Raw genomic sequence first — 17,616 nt, 5'->3', positions numbered from 1 at the left:
GTGTATGAAAATCACTGGCTGTGCTGTGTGCAGTCAGTGGCTAGTTTGCATTGTTGTCTGCCATTGTAGTGTTGGGCAGCTGGATGTTAACAGTGCATAGCGTTCGGCACTTGGAGGTGAGCCGCCAGCAGTGGTGGATGTAAGGAGAGAGGTGGCGGAGTTTTGAAATTTGTAAGACTGGATGTCATGAACTGCTATGTATATTATGATTTTTCAACACTATTAAGGTAAATACATTGTTTGTTCTCTATTAAAATCTTTCATTTGCTAACTATGCCTATTAGTAGTTAGTGCCTTCAGTAGTTTGAATCTTTTATTTAACTGGCAGTAGTGGCGCTCGCTGTATTGCAGTAGTTCGAGTAACGAAGATTTTTGGTGAGGTAAGTGATCTGTGAAAGGTATAGGTTAATGTTAGTCAGTGCCATTCTTTTGTAGGGATTTTTGAAATTCAGATTGCGTTGTGCTAAAAATATTGTGTGCCAGGATAAGCACAGTCGTGTATAATTGTTCTAAGGGGACGCTTCATAGTAAAGCCGACACCCTGGCCGCAAGCTCACTCCATTAGAATTCGTTGAAAGAGGAAGTTGTGGAATTACAATTAACAGACTTTTCCAACCGACACGAGGATTTCCAGCTATATAAATCACGGAAACTACTCATTCCTGCGCTCTTACAGTAACTGCGATTCTGAGTTTTTGCTGCCTGGTGTTGCAGCATATACCATCCATTTTAATAACCAACCAATGAAGCATAGAATTCACCGTGGATTTACTGACTCGGCGCTTGCTTTGTATCGCTCTTATAAACATTAAGTTTTATCTGTGACAGGCGGTCTTGCTCGCTCGCTGTCAAATTTCTGAAGCAAGTATGTTTCCTTCACAGCACTGCGTGAATTGGTTTTAATTCAATAGTCAACTCACCCTTTATGTAGATATAGGGTAAGCAGCGGAAACATCGGAAGAGGAAATAATGCTGTGCCGGATACACACCTGGAAGGTGAGGAAAGAATGATCTACACTGCGTGTGACATTACTTTGGAGTGGAGCGGAGAAATATTTGTGTTATCTTACCTTTACAATATTTTTAGTTTCCTGCTGGTACGGAAGAATTAATTACAAATTTACTTTTACTGCTAACCGGTTTTCGGCTTACAAGGCCATCTTCAGACATAAATGTCTAAGTCCCTTATCAACTGCCTTACGTAACCAGGGTCGTTCGCTCGCTATATAGGGTGTTACAAATAGGTACGGCCAAGCTTTCAGGAAACATTCCTCACACACAAAGAAAGAAAATATGTTATGTGGACATGTGTCCGGAAACGCTTACTTTCCATGTTAGAGCTTATTTCATTACTTCTCTTCAAATCGCATTAATCATGGAATGGAAACACACAGCAACAGAACCTACCAGCGTGACTTCAAACACTTTGTTACAGAAAATGTTCAAAATGTCCTCCGTTAGCGATGATACATGCATCCACCCTCCGTCGCATGGAATCCCTGATGCGCTGATGCATCCCTGGAGAATGGCGTATTGTATCACAGCCATCCACCATACGAGCACGAAGAGTCTCTACATTTGGTACCGGGGTTGCGTAGACAAGAGCTTTCAAATGCCCCGATAAATGAAAGTGAAGAGGGTTGAGATCAGGAGAGCGTGGAGGCCATGGAATTGGTCCGCCTCTACCAATCCATCGGTCACCGAATCTGTTGTTGAGAAGCATACGAACACTTCGACTGACATGTGCAGGAGCTCCATCGTGCATGAACCACATGCTGTGTCGTACTTGTAAAGGCACATGTTCTAGCAGCACAGGTAGGGTATCCCATATGAAATCGTGATAACGTGCTCCATTGAGCGTAGGTGGAAGAACGTACTGACGAAACGAAAATGAGCTCAAACATGGAAATTAAGCGTTTCCGGACACATGTCCACATAACATCTTTTCTTTATTTGCGTGTGAGGAATGTTTCCTGAAAGTTTGGCCGTACCTTTTTGTAACACCCTGTATAAGCAGGCAGTGCACGTCAGCGGAATCATTCCACTGTGAGCTCCATCTGCAACAGCATTGAAGCACTATGCCTCGTCGACATGTTTGTCGTCAACGCCGCCACCGCATGCCTATCTACAAAGACATAATAAGCATCGAAAATAAACTTGGCACAAATGGAACCGCACAAAGTGTTATATTGAATGGACCTATATTTTTCCGTGGATGTCGAGTGAATTTCAGTCTTGATGCTGGCACTGGTAATACTGGAAGTGAATGGTTTACGCTAGCCATTGTCCAATGTGAGAATGCCTCTTTACCTGGATTGGAATCATTCGCCGACCGAGATGTAATCGCCTACAAGATCTGGCATTGTGGAATAGATGCGAAGTCCCTGTCTAGACCTAGTTATGTATATAGCAATATGCCCTTTACATTGAATACCCGATCCTGTCGTTAAGTTAGTAATGATGAAAAAATACATTTATGGATGAAAGGACTTGGTGTACTTGCTGAGACTGTAACTCTGACTGGTGATGTAACTCTGTACTATAATTATTAATTAAGTGATCTGCGGCGTCAGCCATTAACCGGACAAGTGTACATCTCGAACCGGGGGCTCAAGGATGCAACAGTTAAAAAAAAATTTTAAAGCATAGTGCCACACTGCCTGCTGGGCAGTCTGAAAATGGCCTTGTAAGCCGAAAACCGGTTAGCAATTAAAGTAATATTGTAGAACAAAAGCAAACTGGTACTTTTCATTTATTATTATAATGTATTTCTACCAAGAACCGACGGAAGATGCTGTTAATAATTAATTACAAATTATTTCAACAATTTGTTACCGAAAAGGTTCCAAACCAGCAGTCCGCATTCCCGGGCACAGGAGGCTTCGCGAGTTTGCGCAGCAGAGCAGGCGCTGGGACGCACTCTACAATATTTGTGACCTCCGCAGCAGAGACGCTCCCGAGGGGCCAGTTCAGCAGGCCGAAAGCTCCGGCCGGCTGAAGAATGTTGCTCGCCGCCTGAAATATGCCCTGGCGGCAGCACCGGCTGTGGCTGTGGCAGCGGCTGCAGCAGCGCCGCGGCGGCCGCGTGGGGAACGACAGCCAACCAGGCTCCCACAAACCAGAGAAATTGCCGGCGCTCAGCAACGTGTCGCCGCTTTGCCACATTGCATCAGCTGCGCCAGAGAAAGATGAGAGAGTACCACTCTGTGACCAAGCACACAAGCAGCTGAGTTTATGCACAAAGGGGATATGTGAGGGTGACTGCTGTTGTATCTCTCACTGTAGTTTATTTTTGAACTTCATTACATACTCACGTGCAAGAGCAATGACACATTTGCTTAGGTCTAAGAGTTGCAGTGACCTCTTTCTAATATTTATTCATTCACTAGAGACCAATGAAATTAAAATTAGCCCTCGCCATACGAAGGGTAGAGGAGGAGCAGGGGCTGAGTTAGCTTATATTTTAAATCTAGAAACACTAGAAAAGGTAAAATCGACCTATCTAAAAAGAGCACTAGGTCTCTCAAAGACAACAAGATCAAGACTAGTGTACCTGCTAGCGAGAGAGACATTCCTAATTGAAGATACCAGACTACAATATATGATGCCACACACCAGGGCTTCCACAAAGCATCTGAAGATCACGGAGGACAAACGAGAAAAAATATGGCCAGAGTTTTATGGCACTGAGGCAATGACGAACTGTTCATGGACAGCACCAAACTTCGAACAGCCACATGTCGTAACTAGACTTTGTATTCACGGCTTTCATCATCTAATCTGCAAAAACAAAACTTATCACGACCCAACCGCAACATGTGTATGTGAACTGTGTAACGAAGCCTGTGAACGATATCACATAGAACTGTGCAGTAAAAGAATGAAATCGATAAATGAATATGCAAAAATGTGAATTGTAAATGTAAAATGTTAAGCGAAGTAACTGTATATGGCTATTTTGCTGCAATTTTATTAAATAAAAAAAATAAAATTTTGAAAAAAGAATGTTTGTAATGTATAATTCTACAAGATTCCGTATATGTTTTGAATTCTTCAGTTAAACTGAACCCACAAATTTGAGTCTCATTAGCAGATGTCACTATCCCCTGAGAAGACTGTACTCAATATTTCCAATTTCAGGGACATAGTTACACATCAGTACTTTGAAATAGGTTTCTTTACAGTAACAATCACCATGAATGCACGAAATTTGCACTTTTTGTATTTTTTAGGTGCTGGTCGTAAAGGTGGTAGTTCACATTACTGAAATTACACTGATCTTGCTAAGAGTGTGCTAAAAGGTATTTTCTGGTTACAAACCCTTTACCATACATCATTACCTCTTTAAAAATGTGTTATTAATACAACTCAACAAAAATTAACGAATTACGTTTTTCTTTAATTTCTTAGGGTGGCACAAAGTATAGAAAATGCCTTGATATTCCTAGGGTTAATCCCCTCTCAAGAGGCATAAAGCCACTACTGTATGACAATGATTCTAGCCTCGATTATGCCCTCAGATCAGGATGGAAGACGGTATGCTGCATTCGGGCGAAGTCAGTCTTTGATAATTAGATTCTATAGAACTCCTAAACCGCGCTGTTCTTAATAGTCTCATAGATATTTCATTCTTTATTTTCCCTAGCCTTTATCGCTTCTATTATAGGGTTCTCTTTTTCAGGAGTTGCCAACTTTTTAAATTTTTGTACTAGCTGTTATCAAAGTATGCGTTTGCTTATCGGTAGTTTTGCTTCGATGAGTGATGGTGTGTAACTAAGCTATCGTATGTGCAAAAAGCCAGCTGGCCTCACGTGTCAGCATATTTAAGCAAGTATAACGCATAATGAGTGCCATCCTCCCAACCTCTGCGCGCCACCCCCCGGCACAAGAAACACCCTACTTTACCACTGCTGCTATGTGGTGTATACAAAGGGGTATAGGCAACAGTGTGCATCGATGCAGCATGCTACTGAAGTAGCTACACATTTTAAACGTGTACATTGTCGCAAATTAAATGTTTAATATCGATTTTGTTCTCTTGTGTACAAATAATGATGTTCAGTTCCACACTTCATCCCCTAACGGACGAATTTTTTAAATATTTTTTAAAAATTTAACTTCATTTTTATTACTTTTTACGGTAACATATGCCGGCCGCGGTGGTCTAGCGGTTCTAGGCGCTCAGTCCGGAGCCGCGCGACTGCTACGGTCGCAGGTTCGAATCCTGCCTCGGGCATGAATGTGTGTGATGTCCTTAGGTTAGTTATGTTTAAGTAGTTCTAAGTTCTAGGGGACTGATGACCACAGATGTTAAGTCCCATAGTGCTCAGAGCCATTTGAACCATTTTTACGGTAACATATATTCTTCGTCAGGTGTCAACCTATCCTCACGGCAAATTTCATCATAATCAGTTGAGAAGCTTAGTGGTCAGATAGAGTTAGTTTCATATTTAATAGTATTGGTATGTAAGAGTGGCTTAACCGTTGTATTCATTACACTGAATCGTACAACGTAGAACATGTCAACTTAAGAAAGCATTTTCACAAATATGATCAAGTTAGAAAGTCAAAAAGTAAATAGCTTTTTCCCTAATTCACATCATATTCTCCAATTCAATAAATATCTTTTTATTATTCGTATGGATTTAAAATTGTGATCCTTTCTGACTCTACAGTCTTCAAGGTAACGTAAGTGATGTGAGCTACCTTACTTTTGCTTATATTATAATTATCCTTTCAGTCTTCCATTGCTCTACGAAAAGTTCCCGGTCACAATAGCATTTAACATAAAAGGAGTCAGACTGCTCACTTTTTCTTGACCTATGGGTCAGATTTCATTTAATAAGGATTGTAAGGACTGTTCTGTGCAGTTGACTGTTTTCTCAGAAACCCGACGTGTCAAACAGCCTCCACAACAGTGGCTGTTCCTCATTCCCGAGTTATTCTGCCGTACACATGTGTATCCCTGGCAAGTACACTCAGTCAAAACCACGTGGTCCTGCTGTGTACGTGAAATGTGGAGACAATTCACTGAGTACGGAAGGCTATAGGAGGTCTGTCTGATGCTATCTCTTATTCGTAATTTCAATCCATGGTCTTGGGGTTGCTCGTCAACCATCTGACCACCTGATATTACGACGGCCACTCGTCGTTCCAGCCGCAGTCAGTCCACCGACGCAGCCGCTGAGGTAACTTCTTCATTCTACTGCCGTGTGCCTTGGATCGTCCTCTACTGAGTGTTCCTTGTCTTCCTTTTGGTAGTGTCATTTAATAATAATAATGTATGTGAACTATTTTCTTGGGCGACCGAACGTTGTCTCCCAGTACCATAATTGCTGTCTAGCACCTAAGCGGTTTTGCAACCGATTTCGGCCCGCTTTATCTCGTGCTAATTACATTATTGATGTAATTGAGGTCATTTTCGGATCGTACCGGGTGGTTATATGAGCAGTGTCCAGAAAGTAAGTTTCTATTAGATCAAGACTGTAGTCAATAGGAGGGTTCCAGAAGGTACGCCCCCCCCCTCTCCCCAACATTACCTAAACGAAATTACACAACACCTAGTTGCCATGCAGTGAAACTAAAGGATACAAGGAATGATTAGAAATTTTCCGTCTGAGGGCGTTTCTGCAGGCTGTATGCAACGTAACGACACTCGGTGCTGTTGTATGTCATTAGCAAATGCATCCAAAAAAATACAAGAGTGCTGTTATACGATTCTTGGCATTCATCCGAGAATGAAGACTGTGTCGAAAACTAATGTTGTGGAACGGTATGACAAGGGGTGCTGCTATTTCATGATGACCCACGTGCCCACATCGCAAATGTGGTATGGCAGAAGTTACACCAGTTCAAGTGGGAGGCACTCTCCATGCTACTGTCACGCCTTCGGTTCCTTAAAAATGCCTTGAAGTATCGACGATTCCTGTCGGACCTCGATGTGCAGCATGCAGCCACACATTTCTTCACACAGCAGCACACGGTGTTTTACTGAACGGGTAACTTGAGCCAGGTGTATCGATGGGATCACTGTCTCAAAGCTCAGGCAATTTTGACTCATTGGCATACAATTTCTGGACTATACGGCCTTCGAATGGGAAATTTTTTATGGCCCCTTATCATTTGTCTTCAGTCGTACGACAAAAATGGTATACGTGCTATAGATTGTAAATAGGACCATTTATAGAACTCGGCTATCGATCTATCGATAGAGCTATTGGGTGTTCCCTTCCGCTATTTCAGCCAAGACCAACTACTGTAAAGTGTTTGTCTTACTTGAGTTCACTTGTAATTTATTTATCACTTCAGTTCTTAGTTGTATCTGAATTTAATGAATGTGTTGCTGTTTATTGTTTTTAAGCTATGTGGGGTTCTGATGGATTCTAACTGTGGATTTGTGACAAGAAAGAAGCGGAAATCTGATTTTGATTCGTTCACTATTGTTATGGTAAGAAATATATGTATGCACATCCATATTACCTATCTATAGCAGTTTAATATTAGCACTGGGAGCGTTATCTGGAGACTGGTAGAACACTGAGGTTGCAATATTTCAGTGTTTTACAATGCAATGGAGCGGTTAATAACATTACAAATAAAATTAAAATTAGTTCATAGAAATGCCCTTAGAATTGCTATGTTACCCAGAAATCTCGTTGATCAACAGAAATATCTCTCAAATGGAGACTGATTCATTGCTTTAAAAATTGATCAATATTCAATCATTATCAGTTCCAGTGGTAAAATATCTCCCAGTTGGTCACCCAGGCGATACTCAAATTCTGAAAATCGGTTCAGATACAAATCTATTAGTAAAGGTTTGTTGTGGTCAGAAGGAATATGCAATAACAATAAGTTCTATAATTCGTTCGTTTCTAAAACATTCTTTCAACAGGCTGCTTAAGTTAGCTCAACCCAAATGCGACCACAAAAACTATTTCCGCTCTTGTAATACTATAACAACTGAAACCACAGATCCCCTGCTCTATTGAATTTTAAAATATGCATACATTCATGATATATCATATGAGGAAACATGCATAAGTATAGGTGAAGAATGCAGTATCAGAATTTCATATTATGGTACGATTCATTTTATTTTGATTGAAAACAATGTTCAGCAACACTGAGGTGCTGAGCTAGCAATTCCTGACATCAGGAAGCGAAGTTGTTCGAAAGCAACCGGCGATAAAATTGAAAACGGCTTTTTGTGGTATCCCCTTTTCAGTTTACGCAAATGTCGGTCATGGCCCCTTACCATAAGCCACAGTAAGTTCCTTCAGAATTTCTTTCTTTCCTGACAGATTTTAGTTCCCTTAATGATGCAGCCTCCATGCTTGAATGAAAAAAGCTGCATCGAAGGCAAGCTGAAAATCCCTTTGGAGACTCTCGTCATTTAAAGATATATTTACCTTGTAAAGCACCTAGCAGTCGTCATTTGGTACCATGTATCTGTGCGTGAAGATAGCTCACTTGTGACACTGCAGTGTATCATGTTTTCAGGAATGATGCTATACAGTGAAATGTCTTATTCTTATTGCCCTTGGAACAGTGTGTCCAACCATCACAACTCTAACATATTTGTGATTAACCCTCATATAAGTGACAACATATGTTGTATATCATAGTAGAGTTTATTAGCATCAAAGACTGCATAACCACATTATCATCTATAAATACAATGATTTATGATGTTGCATACATTAGAATGTTAAGATCCCAAAACTGCAGCTCATTGCATGTGCGTTCCATTTTATTTTGTAAAAGAAATTTGATTGCTCTAGTTCCAAGCTGACTACTGAAATAATAATTTAAAATAAAGTCTTTTAATGAAATGAAAGGAACTTGGGGTTTTTTAATGTGCAGGAGAACATCTGACTGGTCTCAGGTAAGTTATGAATCAAATGAGATTTATTAACAGACAGCAGCTACTATGGGGTGGAAATCTTTGGAAACAATTACCTAATCATAAAATTAAAAATGATGACATTTTCGAAATTAAAGAAGGTTAACATTGAAAACAATATTTCCTTATCCACCAGTTTCTTTGAGAAACAAAAATCCCAAACAGTTAAGATTATCTAGTTCATAAAGCATTTGCTGAAAGGTTACAAACTATAAATTTAGAAAATAATATAAACTCAATAGAACCTACGCATTTCTTAACTAAAAGTGCAAATTATGAAAATTGTAAAAGACGTTCTAAAAATGCATTGTCATCTTAAAGTAACACAAACTTTTTGTGAGTACCAGATCGAGTCAAGAGAAAATATTATGGAATTTCAATTCCAGACAATGAACTACAGCATCGCAAATGAAAGAGAGCTAATTAAAAAATCTAGTAATGGTAAACAAGATATTTTATCAAGAATTGGTAATTTTCAATGTTGTTGATTGTGGTGGACATAACATAAAATCATTGGTTTACAACTAGGAATTAACAAATATGTACCATTGAAAGGATCATCCTACATTGAATTACAAGATAAAATGAAAGGTAAAAAAATGTATAAATATAAAAAATAAAACTCGAAAATGTTTTCTATGGGCTGTAAAATCTACATTATTCCTCTAGATAACAATTCAGAAAGAGTTGATCTTCATATTGATCAGAAACTTGAAAATTTTGAATGTCCTACAGTTGTTGATAATATTCAAAAAATTAAAAGTTAAATTAATGTATCTACGAATGTTTACTCATTATGTTAATAACATCAAGTGTGTACGTTAAAAATTACGAAATTTAAGAGACAGAACCATGTAAATCTCCTTTATATTAAGAATGAAAGTATTTCACATATTCCTTAGATAAAAAGAACAATCTTTGCTTCTTTTGAATCAAATTAATAAAATAAAGCAGTAAAACATAATTGTGATTCACTAGTAAAGAAAAATTAGATACTCATATGTCAAGCAGTTTACTTAGCAAAAAAATTGAAAGTAGACATTCCAGATAAGTTTTGTATTTGCATTTTACAAAATATCAAAATAAACAAAAGTTCCATTTCTATTTATGCAGATTTTGAAAGTCTGAAGATGGATAACTCTCAAGTAAATTCCGAAAATCTATACACAATGAGATATTACAAACATTAATGTAGTGGATTCTGTTATTATATCAAGTATATTAATATAAATCATAAAGGTCCTCTTATGTAAAAATTACCAGTTGTCATAAAAATTTATTCAGTGTTTGAAGAGGAGGTTGGGGAAATTGGAAGTATTTATTCTGAAACTGAAGAAATGAAATCACTGACACCTGAAGAACAATCAAGATAGGCAAGATCAACAATATCTACACTGTGTAAATGTCATTACTGACAGAAGAATAAAAAGGTTTGTCATCATGATTATTTGATTGGAAAATCTATAAAACCATTATGTAATAAATGTAATCTATAGCTGCAAAATTCAAGCTTTGTACCAATTTATTTACATATTCTTTCAGTATATGATTCATATCTGTTTGTCAAATACTCTGGATGTGACAGAGACGGATTTAATGGCTAATAATGAAGACAAATATATCAGTTTTGGTAAGACTACAGAAAATTTGAAAATGAGGTTCAACAATTGATTTAAATTTGTCTCTCTTTCACTTGACAACCTTTCCAGAAATTTGAAAAAGAATGAAAAGTGAATTATTAAATAGTTTTCCTGAGAAGAATTATTCAATCTAGTGATCAGAAATGGTGTTTATCCATATGAGTACATGGGTTATTGGAAGAGATCTGAAAAGACAATTACAAGCAAAGGAAGAATTTTACAGTAAACTGAAAGACTGTGAACTAAGTGATAATATTATAACATAAAAAATATTTTGAAAGAAATTTAGTATGAAAAAGCATGACGAATATCATGACCTGTATCTTAAAGTAATGGTATAGTTAGATGATGTTTTTGAAAATTTTAGAAAAACTTCTATAAAAGTGTATGATTTAGATCTTGATATTTTACAGCACCTAGTCTGTCTTGGGATGCAATGTTAAAAATGGCTAAACAACCACTACATTTATTACATTATAATGAAATGATTTTAATGCTTGAAAAAAGAATACTAGGTGGTTTTTCACAGTGGTGTAAAGATTGTGTAAAAGCAAATAACAAATATGTGAAGGACTGTGATGTTAGAAAGATATTGTATTTTTTTAGTGTACTTAGATGCAAGCATTATATGTGGTTATCCTATGAGTCAGTGTTCACCATATGGCGGATTCGAATGGTATGAACCAGGTAATTTTGATTATACAAATATAAATGAAATATCAGATAGTGGAGACTGAGGCTAATTGGCATAGTTTTTACTTAACGAATTTCCTATTTTTTCCTATAACAGTTCCGGCTTATACGATAGGTGCTGCAGATAGTGGTATCCCTTGGGTATTCATTAATGATGAAAATACCACTCAGAATTGAATGTTGAAAATGTAAAAAAAAAATTTACCAATATTTTACGTCTATGCCAATCCACATATGGGGCAGGATGACACACCTGCTAGGGTAGATTGGCATGGTTAACAGGTTCTGTGGGATAAACATAAGTTAGTAACTAAGACACTTTTAGTTCAAAGCAATGTGAAGGACAAATGGTGTTGACACATTCTTATTTTTTGATCTATCGGTTGCTAGTACATTGTTTCATTAGTGTGAGCCAAAATGACAACAATATTAAAATATTATTCAGCCAGTAAATGATCATAGAAAAGTTACATGATAATAAAATAAAAAATAGCAATGAAATTATAGAATCATAACTTCATGTCCACCAATAATGTATCAAGATTGTTTACTTAAACTAGGGGTTTTAGTTTTTGTACAGTTTAGCTTCTGTTATACCAAATCTAGTCAGGAACGTCAGGTCATCTTATAGATTTCCTTTCTTTCGCCACTGTGGAAACAAATATTTATCACGATCACTTCCCAGTATCATTCCACGATACAGACTATACCTCACCATCACAAAGTTTTCCACATAATACTGCTCTGAATTGTCTTCTTGAACTACTTTCATGCTGATCTCTTTGGTAGTCGGTGTTGGTGGGCATCCTCGAGATGGTGAAGACTGGGGCTCATATTCCTCTTCAGTGTCTCTTCTTAGTGGGGAATCGAAGCTATCCCCAGAATCGGCATAGCTTATTATATCCGACGTTTCGTCTTCAGATTCCGTCATTTCTGAATCATTTCCCTGACAACCTTTCCCCTTCCTCTTTTTTGAGTTGCAACCATTTTACCGGTCTTGCTTACTTTTTGCCAGTACATTTTTGTAGGAGTGTGTCAAGATACCTGTGTGTCTACTTTTCCTGCCATGGTTAGACAGTTTTCGTGGACCTGCTTTTGAAGAAGGGCAAATTTCCTCTGGTGTTACAATTCGGGACGATGATGGTGTGGGTCACCGCTAGACACCATACTTGCTAGGTGGTAGCCTTTAAATCGGCCGCGGTCCGTTAGTATACGTCAGACCCGCGTGTCGCCACTATCAGTGATTGCAGACCGAGCGTCGCCACACGGCAGGTCTAGTCTAGATAGACTCCCTAGCACTCGCCCCAGTAGTACTGCCGACTTTGCTAGCAATGGTTCACTGACTGCGCTCTCATTTGCCGAGACGACAGTTTTAGCATAGCCTTCAGCTACGTCATTTGCTACGACCTACAAGGCGCCATATTCAGTTACTATTGATATTGATATTGTGAATCATGTACCGTCAAGAGCGACTTCATCATTAATGGATTAAAGTTAAGTATCAAACTACTTCCGTCCGCTTTCTGAATTCTAATTCCTTGTCATGTTCCAGACCTCACGTCAGTATAGTCCTTAACTCTTCACGCCAGCCTGCGTGACCTAAAACGCGTGCATTTCGGCCTACTCTAGTAACGCGGTGTTGGCTCTTCTGCCAACACTACAGATGGTGTGCTTGGAGTAGATGCATCAGAGGAAGACGAGATGGAGGGACTGTACTGAGGAGGCGAATCAGTTACAAATGTCAGCATTCACAGTCTGGACTCCATCATCATCAGTGACAGATGATGGCAGAAAGTAGAATTCATGAAAGATGTCAGGACTGAAAGGGAAATTCCCGCTTACTCCAAGCCCACCGGTGATATTGGATAGAGTTGTTGCCAACGTGAAATCTGCCGATGTTAGGTATGTCATAAAGTGAAATCGTTTGGCCTGGATGATTACTCATCCAAGCATCGCAAACATTACTGATATATTTTTTAAGTGTCCCAAATACACTCCGGTCCAAAGGCTACAATTTATGACAGCAATGTGGAGGAAATGATAGGACGACCAACCGACTTTCTTTCAAAAAATCAAGTGCTTGAACAAACAAATGAGAGTCGTGGTGGTCAAGCAGTAGAAGTGTTGGGCGATCCTTCGAACTTCTAGAATAGCGAATGAAGTGCTGGGAGAACTTAATAATGTAAGTTTCTACCATCAACGTGATTGGTGACATCACTGTCAGAGCCAGCTGGGGCATCTCGAACAAAATGTACGAGAAATATTCGGAAAGTAAGTTCCGATCGGTCAAGAAATGGAAAATCTAATAAAACTTTGCACATATGTGTTCGATAGTGTGTCTAATATCCATGTCGGTTCCATCACTTCGCTCTTTTCAGTTCTGAGCGCATGGTGAGCACATATAAATGGGTAGAAAATAGTGTCTCTCACAAAGTATGAGGTCCTGGTGAAAGATTTCGCTTGACGTTATGCAGCCCACATTACAGAACTGTCATACGATTCGTACTTCGTGACAGTTGTCGGTCGCAATCTGCCGGGGCAATGAAAATGCTTCTGCAGCATTTTCGATGGGAAGTGTTTGATCACCCACACTACAGCCGGTAATTGGCTCCCTCTGTGTTTCATCTCTGCTCACATTAACTACTGGCTATGAAGACAACATTTTCGCACAGACAGCGAGCTATAGATGAGCGTAGAGGTCTGGTGAGAAGCACAGGCGGCTGCCTTCTATGACGAGGATATTGGAAAGTTGGTGTAACTGTGCGACAGATGTCCTAGGTGGAAGGTGGAGCCGGGTGTGGCAAATAAAACATTTCTCATTTTCACTGTAGTTTGCATTTCTCGACTGATCGGAACGTGCTTTCTGGACAAGCCTTGTATTTTGCTGTAGGAAATATGAAGAATGGAAGGATTGTATTATCTCCAGCTGATAAACATGTTGCTAGCGTTACGAGACTGCTTCTTGCGGCAGAAATTATCCTTCCAGTTTGTTTCAAACCTTCCCATGCTACCACTCTGTCTCGTTTCTGTACAGTTGTGATCCCCGGTTCGTCCATATGCCATATATCTTCCGGTTGCAACTTCAATTTATCCTAAATCCTTTTCAGCAAACTGAAGAAATTGTTCTACATTAAGACTGGTGGCCCTGGCTAGGCTTGTGGTTTCCATTTCTCAGATGGTTAAACTCTGGTGCCTCAGACTCAGCTCCTGCTATTTTCTTTTTCTCCCAAGAAACTGGTTCGTTAACTTCTGTTTTGATGGTATACTGAAAAGCAAATTTTCTTACTTTCTTTGGGCTTAAGCCGAAATAAATATCTGAGACTTTCTTAAGGTATTCACATTCTCCTATTCAGGAGAGAAAACCTGTAACACAAATTATGAAGTAAGTTACCAGTTGCGAACCTAATATTTGACAGGCATTTGTAGCAGCTAGATATATGGCCGTGGAGTTCAATAGGCCCACTGAGCAAAGTTTACATAACAATTTTTTTTAAAAGGTATGTGACTTCGCTGATACATACCTTCCTAGAAGTTTTATATGCACTTAGAACATCAGGGACTTCATCTGTGGAAACATCACATTCTCTTGATTTTTGGCAATTCCTAGCTAAGCCCCGTACAGGGATGTTGAATTCTTCTGCTTCGGTAGCTAGGCTTCTTTTGTTGATAATGTGAGCACATATGGCATTCTTTACGTTCTGAGCAGTATGCTTTGCAAGTTCTGTCTTTCTCTTGTAATTCCTCATGGCAAACTTTCAACGAAATGTATCAGAAAGTGGATTAAAAACGTCAGCAAAACGTTTTACGAAGCCATTCAGTACTTGAATACAATTATTATTGTATCCTCTGTCCATCACAGTTGCATAAAATTCCGAGATATATTCTAGAGCATCATGGAACACAAAAACCTAGAGTGAATAAAATACTCACCCATCAGAAAAACAAGATACACGAAGTGATTCATCCTTGGGAGTTCTCATCAGACGTAAACTACAATGGAAGGTAGAACATCGTTTGTGAGTTTGACCTTTGCGATATGGTCTCCTCTACTGGTAAAATTCGATATATTTTTGAAGTAGATTTAGATTCTCCAAAAAATTTACTTTATTTACATACAGATTTACCATTAGCTTCCGAAAATAAAATTTTGACAGGAACTAAAGAACGCAAACTGTTAACTACTCTAAATGGCAAACACAATTATGTAGGTCACTATAGTAATCTTACACAGTATCTGTCTCTATGAATGAAATTAACATAAATACATAGAGTTTTAAAAACTATACAGCGAGATTGGATGAAGAAATATACAGATTTAATTACAGAAATGAGATGTAAAGCCAAAAACGATTCTGAAAAAGATTTCTATAAGTTAATGCCTAAGAGTTCAGAAAAACGACAGCAAATATTAGAAATAAAATGAATATAAAATCAGCGTCAGATGGAGAAAAGTGTGATAAACTTATAGCAAACAGTACAGAAGAATTAATACTATTTGAAGTGAAAAACACGAAATATACACAGATGAAATAAACAAGAACAGCTTTACTGTATGGTTAAATGATGATGGCGTCCTCTTGGGTAAAATATTCCGGAGGTAAAATAGTCCCCCTTTCGGATCTCCGGACGGGAACTACTCAAGAGGACGTCGTTATCAAGAGAAAGAAAACTGGCGCTCTACTGACGGAGCATGGAATGCTTAATCGGGCAGGTAGGTTAGATAATTTAAAAATAGGTTAAAGTTAGATATAGTCGGAATTAGTGAAGGAGGAACAAGACTTTTGGTTATAAATACAAAATCAAATAGGGGTAATGCAGGAGTAGGTTTAATAGTGAATAAAAAAAGTAGGAGTGTGGGTAAGCTACTGCAAACAGCATAGTGAACGCATTATTGTGGCCAAGATAGACGCGAAGCCCACGTCTACTACAGTAGCACAAGTTTATATGCAAACTAGCTCTGGAGATGATGAAGAAACTGATGAAACGTATGATGAGATAAAAGAAATTATCCAGATAGTGAAGGGAGACGAAAATTTAATGGTCATGGGTGACTGGAATTCGAGTGTAGGAAAGGGGAGAGAAGGTGAATATGGATTGGGGGTAAAAAATGAAAGAGGAAGCCGTCTGGTAGAATTTTGCACAGAGCATAACTTAATCACAGCTAACACTTGGTTCAAGAATCATAAAAGAAAATTGTATACATGGAAGAACCCCGGAGATACTAAAAGGTATCAGATAGATTATATAATGGTAAGACAAAGACTTAGGAACCAGGTTTTAAATTGTAAGACATTTCCAGGGGCAGATGTGGATTCTGACCACAATCTATTGGTTATGAACTGCAGAGTGAAATTGAAGAAACTGCAAAAAGGTGGGAATTTAAGGAGATGGGACCTGGATAAACTGACTAAACCTGAGGTTGTACAGAGTTTTAGGGAGAGCATATGGGAACAATTGACAGCAGTGGGGGAAAGAAGTACAGTAGAAGAAGAATGGGTAGCTCCGAGGGTTGAAGTAGTGAAGGCAGCAGAGGATCAAGTAGGTAAAGAGATGAGGGCTGGTAGAAATCCTTGGGTAACAGAAGAAATATTGAATTTAATTGATGAAAGGAGGAAACATAAAACCGCAGTAAATGAAGCAGGCAAAAAGGAATACAAACGTCTCAAAAATGAGATCGACAGGAAGTGCAAAATGGCTAAGGAGGGATGGCTAGAGGACAAATGTAAGGATGTAGAGGCTTATCTCACTAGGGGAAAGATAGATACTGCCTGCAGGAAAATTAAAGAGACCTATGGAGAAAAGAGAACCACTTGTATGAATATCAAGAGCTCAGATGGAAACCCAGTCCTAACCAAAGAAGGGAAAGCAGGAAGGTGGAAGGAGTATGTAGAGGGTCTATACAAGGGCGATGTACTTGAGGACAATATTATAGAAATGGAAGAGAATGTAGAGGAAGATGAAATGGGAGATACAACACTGCGTGAAGAGTTTGACAGAGCATTGACGGCCTTGGGAGAGCCAGTCCTGACAAAACTCTACCATCTGGTGAGCAAGATGTATGAGACAGGCGAAGTACCCTCAGACTTCAAGAAGAATATAATAATTCCAATCCCAAAGAAAGCAGATGTTGATAGATGTGAAAATTACCGAACTATCAGTTTAATAAGCCACAGCTACAAAATACTAACACGAATTCTTTACAGACGAATGGAAAAGCTGGTAGAAGCCGACCTCGGGGAAGATCAGTTTAGATTCCGTAGAAATATTTGAACACGTGATGCATACTGACCTTACGACTTATCTTAGAAGAAAGATTAAGGAAAGGCAAACCTACGTTTGTAGCATTTGTAGACTTAGAGAAAGCTTTTGACAATGTTG

This window comes from Schistocerca serialis, chromosome 1, assembly GCF_023864345.2.
Source record: "Schistocerca serialis cubense isolate TAMUIC-IGC-003099 chromosome 1, iqSchSeri2.2, whole genome shotgun sequence".
In the NCBI taxonomy this organism is placed as follows: Eukaryota; Metazoa; Arthropoda; class Insecta; order Orthoptera; family Acrididae; genus Schistocerca; species Schistocerca serialis.
Note: the sequence above shows the minus strand (reverse complement) of the source record.